We start from the raw sequence: 17,224 nt of genomic DNA, 5'->3' as shown, positions 1-17,224 counted from the left end.
TTAAACACGCAATGCCAAGGTAAATCATTTGTTCTAAACTTTATGAGGTGAAATAAGAACCTCATGAGACTCTAACTGTTTCTGCAGAATGCCTAAGGGCTACTTCCAGGATATACACTAATATTGATCCAGAAAAAACAGAGGAAAGAAAAGAAACAAAAAGAAACAGGTCAAACCCACAGAACAACAGTATCTATAGTCAGAGAAACCAGCTGCCCAGCCAGCCAAGAAGCCTGCCCCTCACTCTGCCCCCCACTCTGCCCCCAGCTCTCACTGGAAACCCTGGTCTGGCTCTCACTCATCCTGATGATCCCAAAGTCTGGGGGATTGAGGGGGAGCGTCACTGACACAAAACAACAAAAAACCCCAAAATTTTATGAGATCAAAAAAAAAATCCCAAGATAGTAATTTTTCAGGAAAATTCACATTGCACAAGTGCTTTTTTCATACTATCATGAAAGAAAATTTATTTCCCTTGACAAAATAAAGTTTCCCTCAAAAAACTTTTCATTCTGATGCATAATTTAGAAAGCTGACTGCTATGGCAGATTTGTCCTCTCATTCAATACTTTTGTTCAGAAGACACAAAGTAGCAGCCTGATTACAATGTGATTCAATCACAGTATTGACCTTTGAAATGCAGAGTAAACTACTCATCATCATCAGAAAACTGCAGTATTGCTAGTGGTTCAGTGTCAGGCTCAGCAGCAGCAAGGCCTGTAGAGAAGAAGGGAAGAAATTTGCCTTCCTGTCTGCTGCCATCAGCAATGCTCAAAGTGTACAAAGCTACTGCCTTAAAGACATCATAAAAAGAAACCTTCTTGGCTGGGATGTCCAAGAAGATCCCAATCTTTGACAAATAGCCAGTCACAGTCAGAGAGGTCCAAGGATTCGTGCAGGCCAAATAATCTTGCCCATCTACACATGCAATAACCCAGAAGCCATTCTCAGGACACAGAGTCAAAGTCCCTTTGCGAGCCACAGATTCACAGGCAATACCCAAGGCCCAGTTTCTTCTTGTCCCAACATTTACTTCCCAATAGTGTTTCCCGGAAGTGTATCCTTCCTTTGCCAACACAAACAGATGGGAATCAAATCTCTTCTGATTTCTGAGCAAGAATCTGATGACACCAGTATCTTTCACTGTCCTCCCATCTGCAGAGATTTCCAATCTCGGATGAGCTGTGTCAGCATCCAGGATGACATCTCCTGCAATGGTCAAGTCAGGCCATTAGGAACAGAAAACACAAGCTCTGCTTTTCTGAACCTGTCCCTTCTCTGCCTTCATCCCCCTCTCATTTGTCCTTCCCCCCCTCTATGCTCAGGTGCACTCAGCAGCCTCTTGTTTTAGGACACCTCAAGCTTCTCCCTCCCCTCCTGCCATGTCCCTTTCTGCCAGAGAGAGTGGCAGCCAGCACATACCAAATGCCAGGCACTCCTCCAGTGCTCCTGGGACTACAGCAGGCAGCTCCAAGGAGGAGGCTGTGCTGCTCAACCTTCTCTGCCTCTATCTCTGCATTGCTGGCAGGGGGTGGCCTGAGGGAAAGGACCAGGAGTTGGCAGCAGATAGAATTAGGTTTGGCTGCCAGCAGTAATTAGGTTTGGATTAACTCCTTGCCAAAGTCTGAAGGGGATTTTCAAGTTTTAAGCACTTTTTTTCTCAATAACAGGAGACCACCAGTGTATGATACTGCTTGCACGTGGATTAGAGTGGAAGAGTACCCTGCAGTGCCACAAGGATAAGGGAATGTTTCTTGCCTCAGCTTTCTACATGCATCAGGGGATGGTAAGAACCCTGGTAGGATTCAAGCAAGGTGCAGTGTCACAAACTGAGGTCCTCTAGCTCAATTCTGATTGAAAGGAGAAGGAGCTGCTTCTGCTGTGGAGCAAGATCAGCTTCAGACACTTTTCCTGAGAGGCCCAAGAGCCAAATCAGAAGTGGGAGCTGGAGCTGCAGTGGCCACTGCAAGCCAGCTGTGCCTGCTCCCCCCACCTGAGAAGGCCCCTGACGAACACAGGCAGGGCCTTGGGCAGCACATAACATCAAAAAGTCAGCCAACCACCCTTCCCTGAGTGTGTTCTTCACCAAACAGCTATCTGAGGGGGTTGGGTGTGTTTTCCAGAGCTGCACTCAGGTTCTTGAGTACTCACTTCCTCATCTCACTTATGCTTACCTTTGTAGGACCGTAGGACTGGAAGGTCTGTGGGAAAGGAGGAAAGCAGGAAATCAGCGGATTTGTCAAGGCTTGCTCTGGCAATGAAGCAAAATTGGCCAACTCTTCCCCCTTGGTGACAATGAGGCCACTCTCATGCTTCCCTACTCTGACACTGACAGCACAGTCAGACACAAGGCTCTTAGTGTTGCTGGGGCGCTGACAACACAATCAAACAGAATGGGATTGAGGATATCTCTTAACATGACACCCAGCTCTCTCTCCTTCATGACACTGATGCCACGCCCATGCTCTCCTACTCCCCCACCACACACACACATACACTGTTCTCTTAACCAGTTCTACTCTCATTTCGTCAAAGAATCCCAGAGAAAACAGTACATCAGGGTGTGTGATAATTTTGTTTTCCAGACATGGGGCATGTGGCTCCAACTCGCTTCCTCTGAGGACCGAGGAGGACTAAAATGTGCCGTGAGATGAGCTCAGCCTCTCTTTCCTTTTCAAATGGGAAAGAGAGGCCAGAGGAATGGCCAGACCCTAAAGTAAAGGCTTTCACAGAGAAAGACTTGCCAGGAAGCAAAGGTGACTTTCCTGCACCAGTTAACCCTGGAGACCCTGTCAAAATGATTGAGCACTGCTGGGCCAGGGGGAAGAGAAGCAGGGCTTGCCCAAGGCCTGAGCCCCTACATTTCATCTGGGACTCTCACACTCCTGGTGGTCCTTCCTTCCCTGAAGTCTCCAGCTCCCAGTGTTCTGGGGCACATGGGCTCTGGAAAAAGGAGAACAAAGACCCTCCCAGCTCACTAGAACTGGTTCGGATGGATTGACTGCTGGAGGGCTGGGGAAGGTGCACAGGTCCTGTGAGCATTCCCAAAGGCTTGAGAAAGGCGTGATGGGCAGGATGGAGGGTTGGGATCAGCCCCCTCCATCTCTCCAAACAGCAGTTATGAGCTGTGGGAGACAACAATGTTTGTTTCTCTTAAGGGGAAGAGAAGTGGGGAAAGCAAGAAGACAATACTAAAGGCATGGAGGTGGGCTCCTTTACCACATATTGAGTCATAGAGAGCCCAAACTACACATTCCTTTCAAAGACAAGGTAATGAAGAGGAACCTTGACCACCTGCTGTCATCATTTCAGTGTTCAGGTGCCTTTGCAGGTGGGGACACAAGAGCTACTTGCCAAGAAAATCTGTCCCTCTCCATCCACTTTGAGAAGCTGTGTACAAGAAGCTCACAGGACAATTTGCCTGTAAAGCAGCTTTTGCCTTCAGAGAGATGAAGTTCTGCTGGAAAAGGCCTTGCTCACCTAAGACATATTTTGTGGACTGCAATGTGCTCTGCAAAGTTTTTTCCAGAGTTTGGATTTCTTGGGAGAGCTGCTGGATGTCCATCAGCTGCATGGATTCCAAGACCCTTGAGGTATTTTCCTTCACTCTCCTTCCTGTAAGAGAAGACTTGTGTCAGTGGAAGAGTGGTTTTGCCTCACCTGAGATGAGGTACAGTACCACAAATTACACCGGACATTTCTTAGAAAGGACCAGAAAGACGCTGTGCTTTTACTTCCTCCAAATGTGATGGAGAGAAAACAAACCTTTACTGACTCCCAACACCATTTCACCATCAAAGATGTTCCACTGTGATGGGACAAAAGAGCTGCTCACAATGAAGTTCTGCCCCATGCACCCACTCAGAGAAGGCAAATAACTAGATCACAGGACATTTGTAGAGCAGCTTCTACCTTTTGAGAGATGAAGGCCTGCTGGGGAATGCCCTAGCTTACCTAGTTCATTCTTCATGTCTGCTCTTATCATCTGCAGGTCACACTGTGTGGACCCCTCCATGTTCTGGAATGCTTCCTGTAGAGTTTGCATTTGCTGGGAGAGCTGCAGAAGGTCCTTCTTCCACATGGATTCCATAGCCCTTGTGTTTGCTTCCACTGTCCTTCCTGTGAAGAAAGAACCATCTCACTGGAACAGTCTCATTGCTGTCTTGAGGGGGAGACCGGCAACCTGTAATCACAATGCCTGAAAGCTCTGATCTAAACTTCCTGCCCCAGAGCATCTTTCCTTAGGACTCTCCCATTCCCTGTGGTCCTCCCTAAAGGCTTGACCAAGGCCTGCTGGGCAGGACTGAAGGCAGCACTGACCCAAATCCATCTCTCCAGACAACATGTGTGGGCCCTGGGAAACAACACTCTTTTTCATGAGGAAGGTGTGGTGGGACATCCGCTACCTGTCCCTCAGACACCATTGTGGTCCCAGGAATGCTCACTGTACCTCAGCCTGGGTCAGTGGTCCCCGAGATTGGATATGGACCCTGTGCCTGCCCAGGGCAAGGTCCCTGGACATTTGGCAGAGAGTTCTGGGTGCTGCCAGTGCCCTCCCCTGCCCCCACCTCATGCACTGGCCATGGAGATGCCCCCTAGCCAAGCAGGTGAGCATGGCGTGGGGCTCATCATGGGCATGGACACGCAGGGTGAGCACAGCCTGGCTTCACCCTGCGTGACATCAGGAGTGGGGCCGTAGCAGAAGGGCAGTGGGGAAAGCAACAGAGACAGGGACAAGGTTTCAAGGGGAAACCTTATCGACCATCAGGCAGTGAGAGGACTCAGAGTTCAAACTCTCTTTGAAGCAAGGGAGAGAAGAGGGACCTTGAGCCCCTGCAGAGAACACTTTAGCATGGAAGTGTTCCAGTGGCATGGATGACAAGTCTATTACGCATGTAAGGGCTGTCCTTCCCCATCCCATTTTAGGAGCTGTCAGAGGATATCCTCTCAGGAAAGTTTGCCTATAAAGCAGCTTTTGCCTTTTGAGAGATGAAGGCCTGCTGGGGAATGCCCTAGCTTACCTAGTTCATTCTTCATGTCTGCTCTTATCATCTGCAGGTCACACTGTGTGGACCCCTCCATGTTCTGGAATGCTTCCTGTAGAGTTTGCATTTGCTGGGAGAGCTGCAGAAGGTCCTTCTTCCACATGGATTCCATAGCCCTTGTGTTTGCTTCCACTGTCCTTCCTGTGAAGAAAGAACCATCTCACTGGAACAGTCTCATTGCTGTCTTGAGGGGGAGACCGGCAACCTGTAATCACAATGCCTGAAAGCTCTGATCTAAACTTCCTGCCCCAGAGCATCTTTCCTTAGGACTCTCCCATTCCCTGTGGTCCTCCCTAAAGGCTTGACCAAGGCCTGCTGGGCAGGACTGAAGGCAGCACTGACCCAAATCCATCTCTCCAGACAACATGTGTGGGCCCTGGGAAACAACACTCTTTTTCATGAGGAAGGTGTGGTGGGACATCCGCTACCTGTCCCACAGACACCATTGTGGTCCCAGGAATGCTCACTGTACCTCAGCCTGGGTCAGTGGTCCCCGAGATTGGATATGGACCCTGTGCCTGCCCAGGGCAAGGTCCCTGGACATTTGGCAGAGAGTTCTGGGTGCTGCCAGTGCCCTCCCCTGCCCCCACCTCATGCACTGGCCATGGAGATGCCCCCTAGCCAAGCAGGTGAGCATGGCGTGGGGCTCATCATGGGCATGGACACGCAGGGTGAGCACAGCCTGGCTTCACCCTGCATGACATCAGGAGTGGGGCCGTAGCAGAAGGGCAGTGGGGAAAGCAACAGAGACAGGGACAAGGTTTCAAGGGGAAACCTTATCGACCATCAGGCAGTGAGAGGACTCAGAGTTCAAACTCTCTTTGAAGCAAGGGAGAGAAGAGGGACCTTGAGCCCCTGCAGAGAACACTTTAGCATGGAAGTGTTCCAGTGGCATGGATGACAAGTCTATTACGCATGTAAGGGCTGTCCTTCCCCATCCCATTTTAGGAGCTGTCAGAGGATATCCTCTCAGGAAAGTTTGCCTATAAAGCAGCTTTTGCCTTTTGAGAGATGAAGGCCTGCTGGGGAATGCCCTAGCTTACCTAGTTCATTCTTCATGTCTGCTCTTATCATCTGCAGGTCACACTGTGTGGACCCCTCCATGTTCTGGAATGCTTCCTGTAGAGTTTGCATTTGCTGGGAGAGCTGCAGAAGGTCCTTCTTCCACATGGATTCCATAGCCCTTGTGTTTGCTTCCACTGTCCTTCCTGTGAAGAAAGAACCATCTCACTGGAACAGTCTCATTGCTGTCTTGAGGGGGAGACCGGCAACCTGTAATCACAATGCCTGAAAGCTCTGATCTAAACTTCCTGCCCCAGAGCATCTTTCCTTAGGACTCTCCCATTCCCTGTGGTCCTCCCTAAAGGCTTGACCAAGGCCTGCTGGGCAGGACTGAAGGCAGCACTGACCCCAATCCATCTCTCCAGACAACATGTGTGGGCCCTGGGAAACAACACTCTTTTTCATGAGGAAGGTGTGGTGGGACATCCGCTACCTGTCCCTCAGACACCATTGTGGTCCCAGGAATGCTCACTGTACCTCAGCCTGGGTCAGTGGTCCCCGAGATTGGATATGGACCCTGTGCCTGCCCAGGGCAAGGTCCCTGGACATTTGGCAGAGAGTTCTGGGTGCTGCCAGTGCCCTCCCCTGCCCCCACCTCATGCACTGGCCATGGAGATGCCCCCTAGCCAAGCAGGTGAGCATGGCGTGGGGCTCATCATGGGCTCTTTGACTTGGAGATGTTTCAGTGTCACGGAGCAGAAAACTGGTTTTCTATGTAAGGACTCTCCTTCCTCAACCACTTTGAGGAGCTGTGGAGAATGAGTTCACAGGACTGTTTGCCTGTAGAACAGCTTTTTTCTTCAGAGAGATGAAAGCCTGCTGGGGCATGGCCTACTTTACCTAGGTCATGCTCCAAGTCTGTTCTGATCATCTGAAGGTCACGCTGTGTGGTCTCATATCTGTTCTGGAAATTTTCCTGCAGAGTTTGAATTTGCTGGGAGGCTTCATGGTGGTCTTTCTCCAGCCTGGATTCTAAGGTTCTTGTTTTTGCCTGCACTGTCCCTTCTGAGAAGAAAGAACATTTTCATTAGGACAAAGATTTCATGGTTCATGGTTTTCTTGAGGGAGAGACCATTGATCTGTAATGACAATGCCCAAAAGCTTGTCATTACAGCTGGTCATATGAAATCCCTGTCAAAGCATCTCTTAGGGCTCTCTTAGGCTTCTCCCACTCCCTGTGGGTCTCCCTAATGGCTTGACCAAGGCCTCCTGGGAAGGATGGAGGGTAGGAATGATCCCACTCTATCTCTTCAGAGAGTACTCTTGGGAGATAATATTCTTTGTTATGAAGATTGTGTGGTGTCACAGAGCACAAAAACTGTTTCCTGTGTAAGGGCTGTCTTTCCCCATCCCCCCTGAGGAGATGTGGCGGACAAGTTCCAGGACAGTTTGCTTGTAGGGCAGCCTTTGCCTTCAGAGGTATGAAGGCCTGTTGTGGAAATGCTTCTGCTCACCTAGTTTGTTCTCCAGGTCTACTCTGATCATTTGAAGGTCACGCTGTATAGCAACCTTCATGTTCTGGAAAGTTTGCTTCAGAGTTTGAATTTGTTGGGAGAGATGCAGGAGGTCCTTCTGCCACATGAGTGCTATATTCCCTGTGACATTTGCCTCCACTGTCCTTCCTGTGAAAAAAGACTGGTGTCACTGGGACAATGATTTTTCTCCCTTGAGGTGACGTCTTTTCCCACTAATGACACAAAACTTTCCTCTTAAAAAGGAACAAGGTGATGTTCTTTCACTCCCTTCTACAACAAGTGAGAGAAGAGAGACCTTGACCATCTCCAGTTGCCACCTCAGCATCAAAGGTGTTCCAGATGACTGGGATATAAGAGCTGCTCCCAAGGAAGTTCTGCCCACTCTGACAAAAGGCAAATGATTAACTCACAGGTCAGTTTACCTGCAGAGTCAGATTGACCTTCAGGGAGAGGAAGTCCTGCTGGGGAATGGCCCTGCTTACCTAGTTCATCCTTCAGGTCTGTTCTCATCATCTGAAGGTCTCGCTGTGTGTACAGCTGGGTGTTTTGAAAAGCTTTCTGCAGAGTTTGAACTTGTTGGGACACTTCATGGAGGTCCTTCTTCCACATGGATTCCAAAGGGTTTGTAGTATTTGCCTCTACTGTCAATCCTATAAAGAAAAAGAACAGTGTCATTGGGACACTCTCATTACCTTCTTGAGGGAGAGAGCAGTGTCCTGATTTAAATTCAATGCCAGAGAGTCTCTTCAGGTTTTCCCTTTGAGTATTCTTGATCAAAAAAGCTATTCCCCACATAAGGATTGTACTTCTCCATCTGCTTTGAGAAGCTGTGGTGGGCAATCGCCCAGGACAGTTTGCCTGTAGAGCAGCTTTTGCCTCCAGGGAAAAGGCAGCCTGCTGGGGAATGGCCCTGCTCACCTAATTCATTCACCAGGTCTGTTTTGAGGAGCTGAATATCACACTGAGTGGACTTCTGCTCATTCTGGAAAGCTTCCTGCAGAGTCTGAATTTTTTGGTAGAGGTGCTGGTGGTTCTTCAGCCAAACAGTTTCCAGGGAGTCCACTCTCCTTCCTGTGAAAAAAGACTGGTGTCACAGAGGTAATGATTTTTCCTCCCCTGAGGCGAGGACTTGTTCCTCTAGTGACATAGGCCTTTGCTCCTAGAAAAGACCAAGAAGACGCTGTTCTTTCACCACCTTCAAGGACAGGGGAGAGAAAAGGGACCTTGATGACCTCCAGTTGCTATATCAGCAATCAAAGGCGTTCCACTGGCATGGAACATAAGAGCTGCTCCCAAGGAAATTCTGCACAAGGCACACACTCCAAGGACTAACTCACAAGTCAGTTTGATTGTGGAGCAGTGTTTGCTTCCAAAAAGATAAAGGCCTGATGGGGAATGGCCTTGCTTATCTAGTTTTTTTTTTTCCTTTTTCTTTCTTTATGCAGGAAGGGCACAAGAAATTCAATTCATTCAAGTTTCCTCATGTCCTGCCTATTTCTAATTTATACTCTCCAGACTTTTCTTTCCTCAGACAATCCTTTCTAATTCAGAGGCCTTGGAAAATAACTCAGCCCTGAAAAACAAAGATGGGGACTTCACATTCTGATGGACCTGTAGGCACTCTTACTGATCTCTTCCTTGGCTTTCAGATCATCTTCCACCAAGAATTTGCTCTGGGAAGGAGCCTTGGCCTCTCTTCTGGACCTGCAGTCTTGTGACATGGAAACTTTTTTCCACTACAGTTTTTACCTGTTGAAAGGAGTCTCAGCACCACTGTGAGCCCTTCTAAACATGAGCTTGAAGCTCCTGTGCTGCTGGTGAGGAATATTGAAAGGGACCCCATTGCCTTCTCACTCCCCAATGGTCTGGCCACAGGGGAGAGCCCAGGCTATGCTGCTTGCCAAGTGAGCAAAGAACATTCCTCTGCCAGCATCCCAGCTGGAAAGAATGGGAATGGGAGAAACGATAGCCTTAGATCCCAGGGAGGATGGGATCCAGAAGAGTCCAGGCTGTCCTGGTCAGTGCTGGGAAAAGCCTGTTTTTGGGGCAGCTCTGCACCTGGGAACCTGGAGTCCTGAGCATCTGCATGGGGATGGGAAATATAACAAAGGACTTGTTGGAGGACAGTGTAAATGGGAATTTCCAGAGGGGCGGGATGTTTGATTGCACTGCACTAGACCCTCATGCATCTTCTTCTTGCTTGGCACAGGTTTTTTTCCAAGGATTGTGGGTATGTCCTGGCACTGATCCTTCAGAGAAGGCCGATGGAAAGGCTTCTCTTTGTGTCACATAGAACCTCCCCTTGGTCATCTGTTGATAGTCTAACAAGAGAATGAGTCTCATAGAAATGCAGAATTGCAGAGTCAACTCATCAAACAATGGTTTGGGTTTTAAGACACCTTATAGACCTCTCTTTCCAATCCACCATCCTCTCTTTCCAGCCTTCCACTAGACCACATTGCTCCAAGCCTTATCCAACCCGGCCTTGAACCCTTCCAGGGATGAGATATCCATAGCTCCTACAGCAATCTGTGCCAGGGCCTCATCGCCCTCACAGGGAAGATTTTCTTCCTATTATCTGATTTAAATCTACCCTCCTACACCTTAAAATCAATTCCACCTTGTCCTAGTAATCTGTGCCCTTGTAAGAAGTCCCTCTCCAGCCTTCTTGTAAGCTACCTTTAGCTACTGGAAAGATGTCAGAGACTGGGTAAGTTTAGTGTCTCAAGCCAATTCTTTTCTGTGTGTCTGTATGTGTGTATGTGTATGTGTGTCTTTGCGTCTCCGTTTCCGTCTCTGTGTATGCATGCCTGTGTGTCTGTGTCTGTGTGTCTCTGTCTGTGCGTCTGTGCCGTCTCTGTGTCTGTCTGTGTGTCTGTGTCCCTGTGTGTGTCTGTCTGTGCCTGTTCATGTCTGTGTGTGTCTGTGTCTCTGTGTGTCTATGTGCCGGTGTCTGTGTTTGTGTTTCTGGTTGTCTCTGTGTCCGTGTGTGTGTCTGTGTATGTATCTGTGCATATTTCTGTGTGTCTGTGTGTGTGTGTCTCTGTGTCCATGTGTGAATCTCTCTGTCTCTGTCTGTATGTGTCTGTGTGCATGTGTCTGTGTATCTTTGTGTCTGTCTGTATCTGTTTGTGTGTGTCTTTCTGTGCGTGTGTCTGTTTGTATCTGTTTGTGTGTGTCTAAGTTTGTATCTGTCTGTGTCTGTGTCTCTGCATTTCTGTGTCTGTGTGCGTCTCTGTCCCTGTATGTGTCTGTCTGTGTTTGTGTATCTGTCTGTGTGTGTCTCTGTGTATGTGTATGTGTGTGTCCTTGTGTGTGCCCATGTGTGCGTCCATGTGTGCATCCATGTGTGTGTCCATGTGCGGGTGCATGCGCACGCCCGCGCACGTGTGTGTGTGTATGTGTGTGTGTGTGTGTGTGTGTATTTGGAGGCAGGTCAGGCCTTACTTTCAGGTAAGACAGCGCCCTGCCCCCAGACCCCTCAGATTGACTGAGCTGTCAATCAATCAATCAAACAGCAGGGGGAATTTCCTGCTCAGCCTCTGATTGGCTGAAGTTCCAGAAATCCCATCTAGGAGGTGGGCCCACAAAGTGCCAAGGGATTAAAAGGGATGACCATCCAGTACCAAACTGTCTGGCCTTGCTGGCTTTTTTGGGGTTCTGGTCTTACCAATGTCATAACCCTAGGAGTTGGTAGCTATGCCTGTGGTTTTTGTATATCTTTTCTGTCTTTCTCTCTGTCTTCTCCTAATTCTCTTTTCATGGAACTTTGTGGGTAACTTCACATCTTAAGGATTTAAACATTTCTAGGTTAAGTGGGCTAAGTAAATGGGCTAAGTTAATGAAGTTGCTATCAAACTAATGCTAAGTAATGTCACTATAAGTGGTTTCATGTTGAATTTCATGTTGTATTTAATCCTTTTGCCAAAGCTTGCTTAATCTTCTATATTTTTGCAGTAAACTTTTGTGTGATTTTCAGCTCTTGAGAATATCTGGTGGGGATTTATTTCTCCATTGTGCTAGCTACAATCAAGGAACTTTGAGTTTAACCCCTGGATTTAAGTATTCAGGGTGTAACAAAGGGTCTCTAAAGTCTGCCTAGAGCCCTCTCTGCTTCCATTGTTTGTCATAACTACCATAGGCAATGAATATGGAACCATTCTAGATACACCAGGTGGCTGGTCCTGATGCAGCAAAACAACTGACAAGACACCAACCCTCCTGCTCTGGAAGACATCTAGGACAGAAAGAACCCACAGTCATCGATAAAATGAACTCAGCAGACATCTTGGTGGGATGGCTGTTGACTATGGAGATGATACCTATGTTTGTATACTTATGTATACAAACATACTTCACATATATATGTGAATGTTTATGTATATATGTTGGAGGGTGTAGATGTTTGAATGAGTAGATGGTATAGATTAAGTGGTGGAAAATGTCCTGGTTCAGGCCAGGACAGGGTTAATTTTTGCAGTGGCTGGGAAAGGGGCATGACCAGGACCCTAATGTGATTTGTTACAAACTCACATCATTGGCATGGGGTTGGGGGGAAGTGGAAAGGGACACTGTCTCTTCTGGGGAAAAGGGATTCCTTCTGGTCAAAAAGAAAGGGCAGGGAGGGAAGTCATCCTGTACTTGTTTATTGTCATGGCGTCCTTGACGTGGATTTTGCATATGAATGACTCTCTCTTCTTTTACACTTCCATTATTAATATTGTTCTTGTTATTGTTTTTTTTCTTATCTCATTGCTGATTCCAGTAAATTATTCTTGTCTAAAACCATGATCTTCATCTTTCGTTCTCAACTCCATCCTGTAGCAGCAGGAAGAGAGAAGGAATAGGGGACTGAAAGTATGGTGTGTCATTAGGGAGTCTAAGTGGGAGCAGTGAATTGGGGAGTTCCATTCCTAAACCACAATACAGACAGAAATGGAGATGAGGCTGAAGGCACAGAGCTTGAGAGAGGCAACTGGTGTGAAGTCAGTACAGCTTTTGGGGAGCGGTCTGTCCTGCCTGCCTTGCCATGAGCAATGAGGCACTGGTGTGGGCCCTTGGCCATGACACACTGCCACAGGTTCCCAAGGCTTGGCAGGGCCCTGCTCCAGCTCCCACCCAGGAAGGAAAACCAAGGCCACAAAAGCCCCCCAGAAAGGACTGAGCATAGCTGTGCCCTCAGACACCACAGCTGGAACACCTGCCACTGGACTAGGGAAATGAGACTTGTCCCCAGCCATGGCTGCAGAGGCAGAGATCTCTGGACAGGCCCTTGCCAAGGTGGGAGGCACCACTGACACTTCTAGGAAAATAGGTCCAGATCTGATGAATGAGCTCCACTGGAAGCATTGGGAAGAATGAGACCAATGGAGGCAGAGGAAGGGACCGTTCTAATTCACCCCAGAAAAAGTACCTCAATCCCATCCTCCTTCTTTCTCTTGCCTGTAGATGCCATGGTCCACCCAAGCTCTCATGCATGCAGAGGCATCTTTCTTCTGCCTCTGGATGACAGATGGCAAAATTCTACCTGCACGAGAACTCAGAATTTGAGCTGAGTGGAAGCTAATGCATCTGTGAGCCAGAAGTAGACCCTACATGGTATTTCATCCTATTTGTCAGAGAGTAGTCTTACAAGAGGCTGAGAAATTACATCCTGCAGCCTCACATCTAAGAACATGAGGTCCTGTGAACCAAGAGGCCTTACCTTGAAATACTAGAACAGCACCAGCAGCCAGTGTGAGAAGGAATAAAGGGAGCTGTATCCAGGAGGCAGGAACCCACTGAGATGCACCTGGAAAAACAGAACCTTTGGGGAAAAAAAAATTCCAAAATTCCTTTGGGGAAAAAAACCCACACTAAGAGATTTTGTGGAGATAAATGGAGAAATAGTCACAATCCTACACAGGTGGTCAGAGCCTGCCTTCCCTCGGGATGTGCACATCCCTAGGGGCAAGAGGGATCTTGCTCATCTCACACTGCAACCTGTCCTGCCTGCAGTGCCCCGTGGTGCTCTGGGATGGGTCTGGCTGAACTGAATAGCTGTTGCCTTCCCTAGCACTGGAATGGGCCTCACAGGGCTCCTAAAACAGTGAGCCTCCAGCAAAGACTTCTGGGGACAACAGAACTCACCTGAGATGCGCACAGTATTTTTCTTCTCCATCTGCACCAGTGGGCTCAGGATTTGACAGGTGACTTTTCCCACTTACTCTCCTGTAACTGTGACTCAACTACACACACTGAAGAACTTCTCTCTGTCCTGGTTACTTTCAGTGTCTGCAGAGAGCCCCTGCCCATCCTCAGTAACCCACTGGACAACAGGTTCTGGAAACCATCTGTGTGATCTGCAGCCAAGTTCTAGCCCTCGCCCTTGGGGGCCCTGAATTTCAATGAACACTACACCGGTACCTTAAAGACAGGGGAGTTTGTTAGTGGGAGAAGTTTATTTCCTTGAAAGCAGCTCTTCCTTTGATTCACAGCTCTTTCTTAACCCAGAGTTTCCGGCCAGTTTGTCAGTCTTTCACAAAACCTTTACATTGGTCTTTCTGTCATCCCGCACTTCATCTGCCATAAATGCCAAATTTCCTTTGGCTTAGAGAGAGCTATGGTGTGGGATGGATTTGCTTCTCAGCTCCCCATTATTTCATGGAGCAGGCAGGGAGAAGGTGTGTGCTTTGTATTCTTCTTTTGGAATGACTCTGTAGGATCCCCATCCAATTTTGAGGATTGGTAATGCAGGACACAGCACAGTAGAGCCCAGGCACCTCCCCATTCCATGCCAGAACTACAGGTGGGCACAGATGGTCACTGACAGGAACTGTGCCAAAGCTTCACCAGTGTGATGAGGTGGGATGCACCACACACAGTTCAGAGTCACACTCCTGGTCAAAGCTGGATTTCATAGGAATTTGTCCTGTGTAATAGTAGGAAATGGGCGCTGCCTTGAAGCTTTTTCTCTCTCCTTTCCCAAAAGCATCTCTAATCCCCTTTGGATGAGGGGATTTAGATTTGATCTTAGGAAGAAATTCTTAACTAAGAGTGAGGCACTGGCACAGCTTGCCCAGAGCAGCTGTGGATGTCCCATCCCTGGAAGTATTCAAGGCCAGGTTGGACAGCATTTGCTCCTGCCCATGGCTGGGAAGTTCAAATGAGAAATTCTTTAAGGTCCCTTCCAACTCATGCTTTTGCATGATTCTAAGATCCCCTGATTCCATCATTCTATGCTCTTTTTCATCAGTGAATCAAGGTTCACCAGCTCCATCTGACATTATCAATACCTGCACACAAATGGTGCTGACTGTCCAGCTGGGGGGAACTGGCAGCACAGAACATCTCCTTAGCCCTTACCCCAGCTGAGAAGTCACAAGACAGAGGGCCTCATTCCCATCAGTCCCACAGCCAGGGATGCTGAGCACTTGGATGTCTGTCAGGTAGCCTCACACCTCCCAGCAGGGATTATTGCAATTTTCCAGCCCCATGTGGGTCAGAACAGGGCTCAGGCTAGGCATGGAAGTTGCAGAACATCTTGACAGGTGGCCTATGCTGGGAGTGGGGAGGTGATGTATTGGGTCATATGAGGGGGCATCAGCTGGGGGACAGTGATATTTTGGAGAGCTCTTTTCCTTCTGTAAGAGTTTCCCCCCTTCCCTACCCAGCCCAGAAAGTCTCCAACCTGCAATGCTGAGCTTGGCGGCCATATCAACAATCTGATCCCTGGATATCACAGTGCTGGCTGGACGTTCTTCAGTGTCAGGGACACATTCCCAGTGTCAAATCCATCTCTTGGCACTGATATCCATCCATGGTATTTCTGCATCTGTTCACCCCTAAACTGCCTACATGTGTAGATGTCCTCTCTGTGCCCATCTGTGATTTTTCTCCACTGCACTTCGGGATTGTCCAGTGGCTTTGTGGAAGAGATGGTGCAAGGAATGATTGTATCCTGACCAACTACATTGTATCCTATTCCAACTACATTTTCAGGAGAGGTGAGCTCAAAATTGTCTGTGAGTGAGCATCTGGCTGAAATCCCTCAGAAAATGTACTGGTGTGAAGGAAACAGGGGTAGGAGTCACAGTGGGGAACAACTGAAAGTAATAGATTAGAGGGAGAAAACAGGATGATATAAGTTGTACAGGATGGGATTATTTTGGGGAAAAGGAAAAAAATAAATGCATAATAGCATATCCAGAGCCATTTCATGCACCTCCCCAGCTGGCCTTGCCCTTTTGCAGCCCTGTGTCACCAGCAGCAAGGTGGCTGTGACAATGCCAACTACCAATGCAGACAGGGAAATGCTCCTGGCACTGGGGCAGAGCTGGACAGGGCACAGTTGTCTTGGCTTAGATCTTCCCTGGCTTCGCCAGGGGAGAGAACATCTGACTTCAAACGGCTGGATTCCCCAGGACCAGAGGGGCAGGACAGCTCTGGCTCTTGTTCGAATCAGGGCTGCTCAGGAGACCATAACCTTCAGCTCCACAATTTCTGATCATCTGCAGGCTGGAATCCCCCAGGAAGGAACAGAATGAAAGAAACAGAACAGCTCATGGAAGCATTACCTGAGAAAGGGATAGCCAGAAGAAGTGCCAGAGCCAACAGGAGCCATCTCTTCTGCTCCATCCCTGCAGTCCAAGGGGTGGGATGATCCTGCAGCTGACCTGGAATAGTCACAGAAGGGAAGTGGGAAAAGAAGGGAAATCCTGTCCCAACCCCTTCAGATCTTTCTCCTGGTACTTGTCACCAGCTGTGATTCCTGAAGGTGCCAAATCTCAAACAGTTGAGATCAGAAATCAAGAAAACTTGTGCCTTTCCAGAGATCTCAATTATACTTGCAGCTTCTGGGAATTTCAGTCTAGCATGCTCTCAGGAAGCTGTGACAGGGAAAGCAAGAGAAAATTCAATCCAGTCCCTACTTCCTGCTGTGAAATTTAATGGACACCTTAAAACACTAGTTTAAATCTTTGGTTTGGAATCACAGAATCTTTAGTTTGGAAAAGGCCTCTGAGATCACAGAGTCCAATCTTTGATTAAAGACCCCTTTGACAACTAGACCAGGCACTTAGCACCACATTCAGTCTTTTCTTGAGCATTTTGAGGATGTTGACTCTGCTACCTCATGGGTAGCCTGTTCGAATGCCTGACCACCCCTTCAGTGAAAAATTGTTCCTGACATCCAACCTAAACCTCCTCAGCACAACTTAAGGCTTGAATTTCCTCTTGGCATTTTGCTAGTTTTCTGGGAGAAGAGATCAACCCCCAGCTTGCTACAATTTCCTTTCAGGTGCAGAGAGTGATATGGTTACCCCTTCTCTCACTCTCTTGAGTTTACATGGGCAGGTTTTGGTAGCAGGGGGGTTCCAGAAGGATGCCTTCTGTGACTAGCTTCCCCTATGTCCAACAAAACCTACACCAGCTGGCTCCAGGACAGACCCACTGCTGGCTAATGCTGAGCTATGCATGGATTGTGATGATGCCTCTGTGATAATATATTTAAAAAGAAAGTTATTGTGCAGATGTAATTGAGACCAGAAAATAGTGAGGTGAGAGCATGTGAGAAGAGCAGCTCTGCAGACAGCCAGGTCAGTGCAAAAAGATGAGCAGGAGGTGCTCCAGTACCAGAGTGGAGATTCCTCTGAGAGTCTGTGG

The 17,224-nt window shown here is 48.2% G+C and overlaps 1 pseudogene; it reads right to left on the bottom strand.

The window, feature by feature from the left end:
• Nucleotides 1-649: 649 nt before the first annotated feature.
• On the bottom strand, nt 650-16,198 carry LOC129128241 (uncharacterized; annotated as a pseudogene).
• Between the last annotated feature and the right edge of the window lie 1,026 nt (nt 16,199-17,224).

Source organism: Agelaius phoeniceus, chromosome 19 (genome assembly GCF_051311805.1).
Source record: "Agelaius phoeniceus isolate bAgePho1 chromosome 19, bAgePho1.hap1, whole genome shotgun sequence".
Taxonomy (NCBI): Eukaryota; Metazoa; Chordata; class Aves; order Passeriformes; family Icteridae; genus Agelaius; species Agelaius phoeniceus.
Note: the sequence above shows the minus strand (reverse complement) of the source record. Positions and strands in the feature narration are given on the sequence as shown.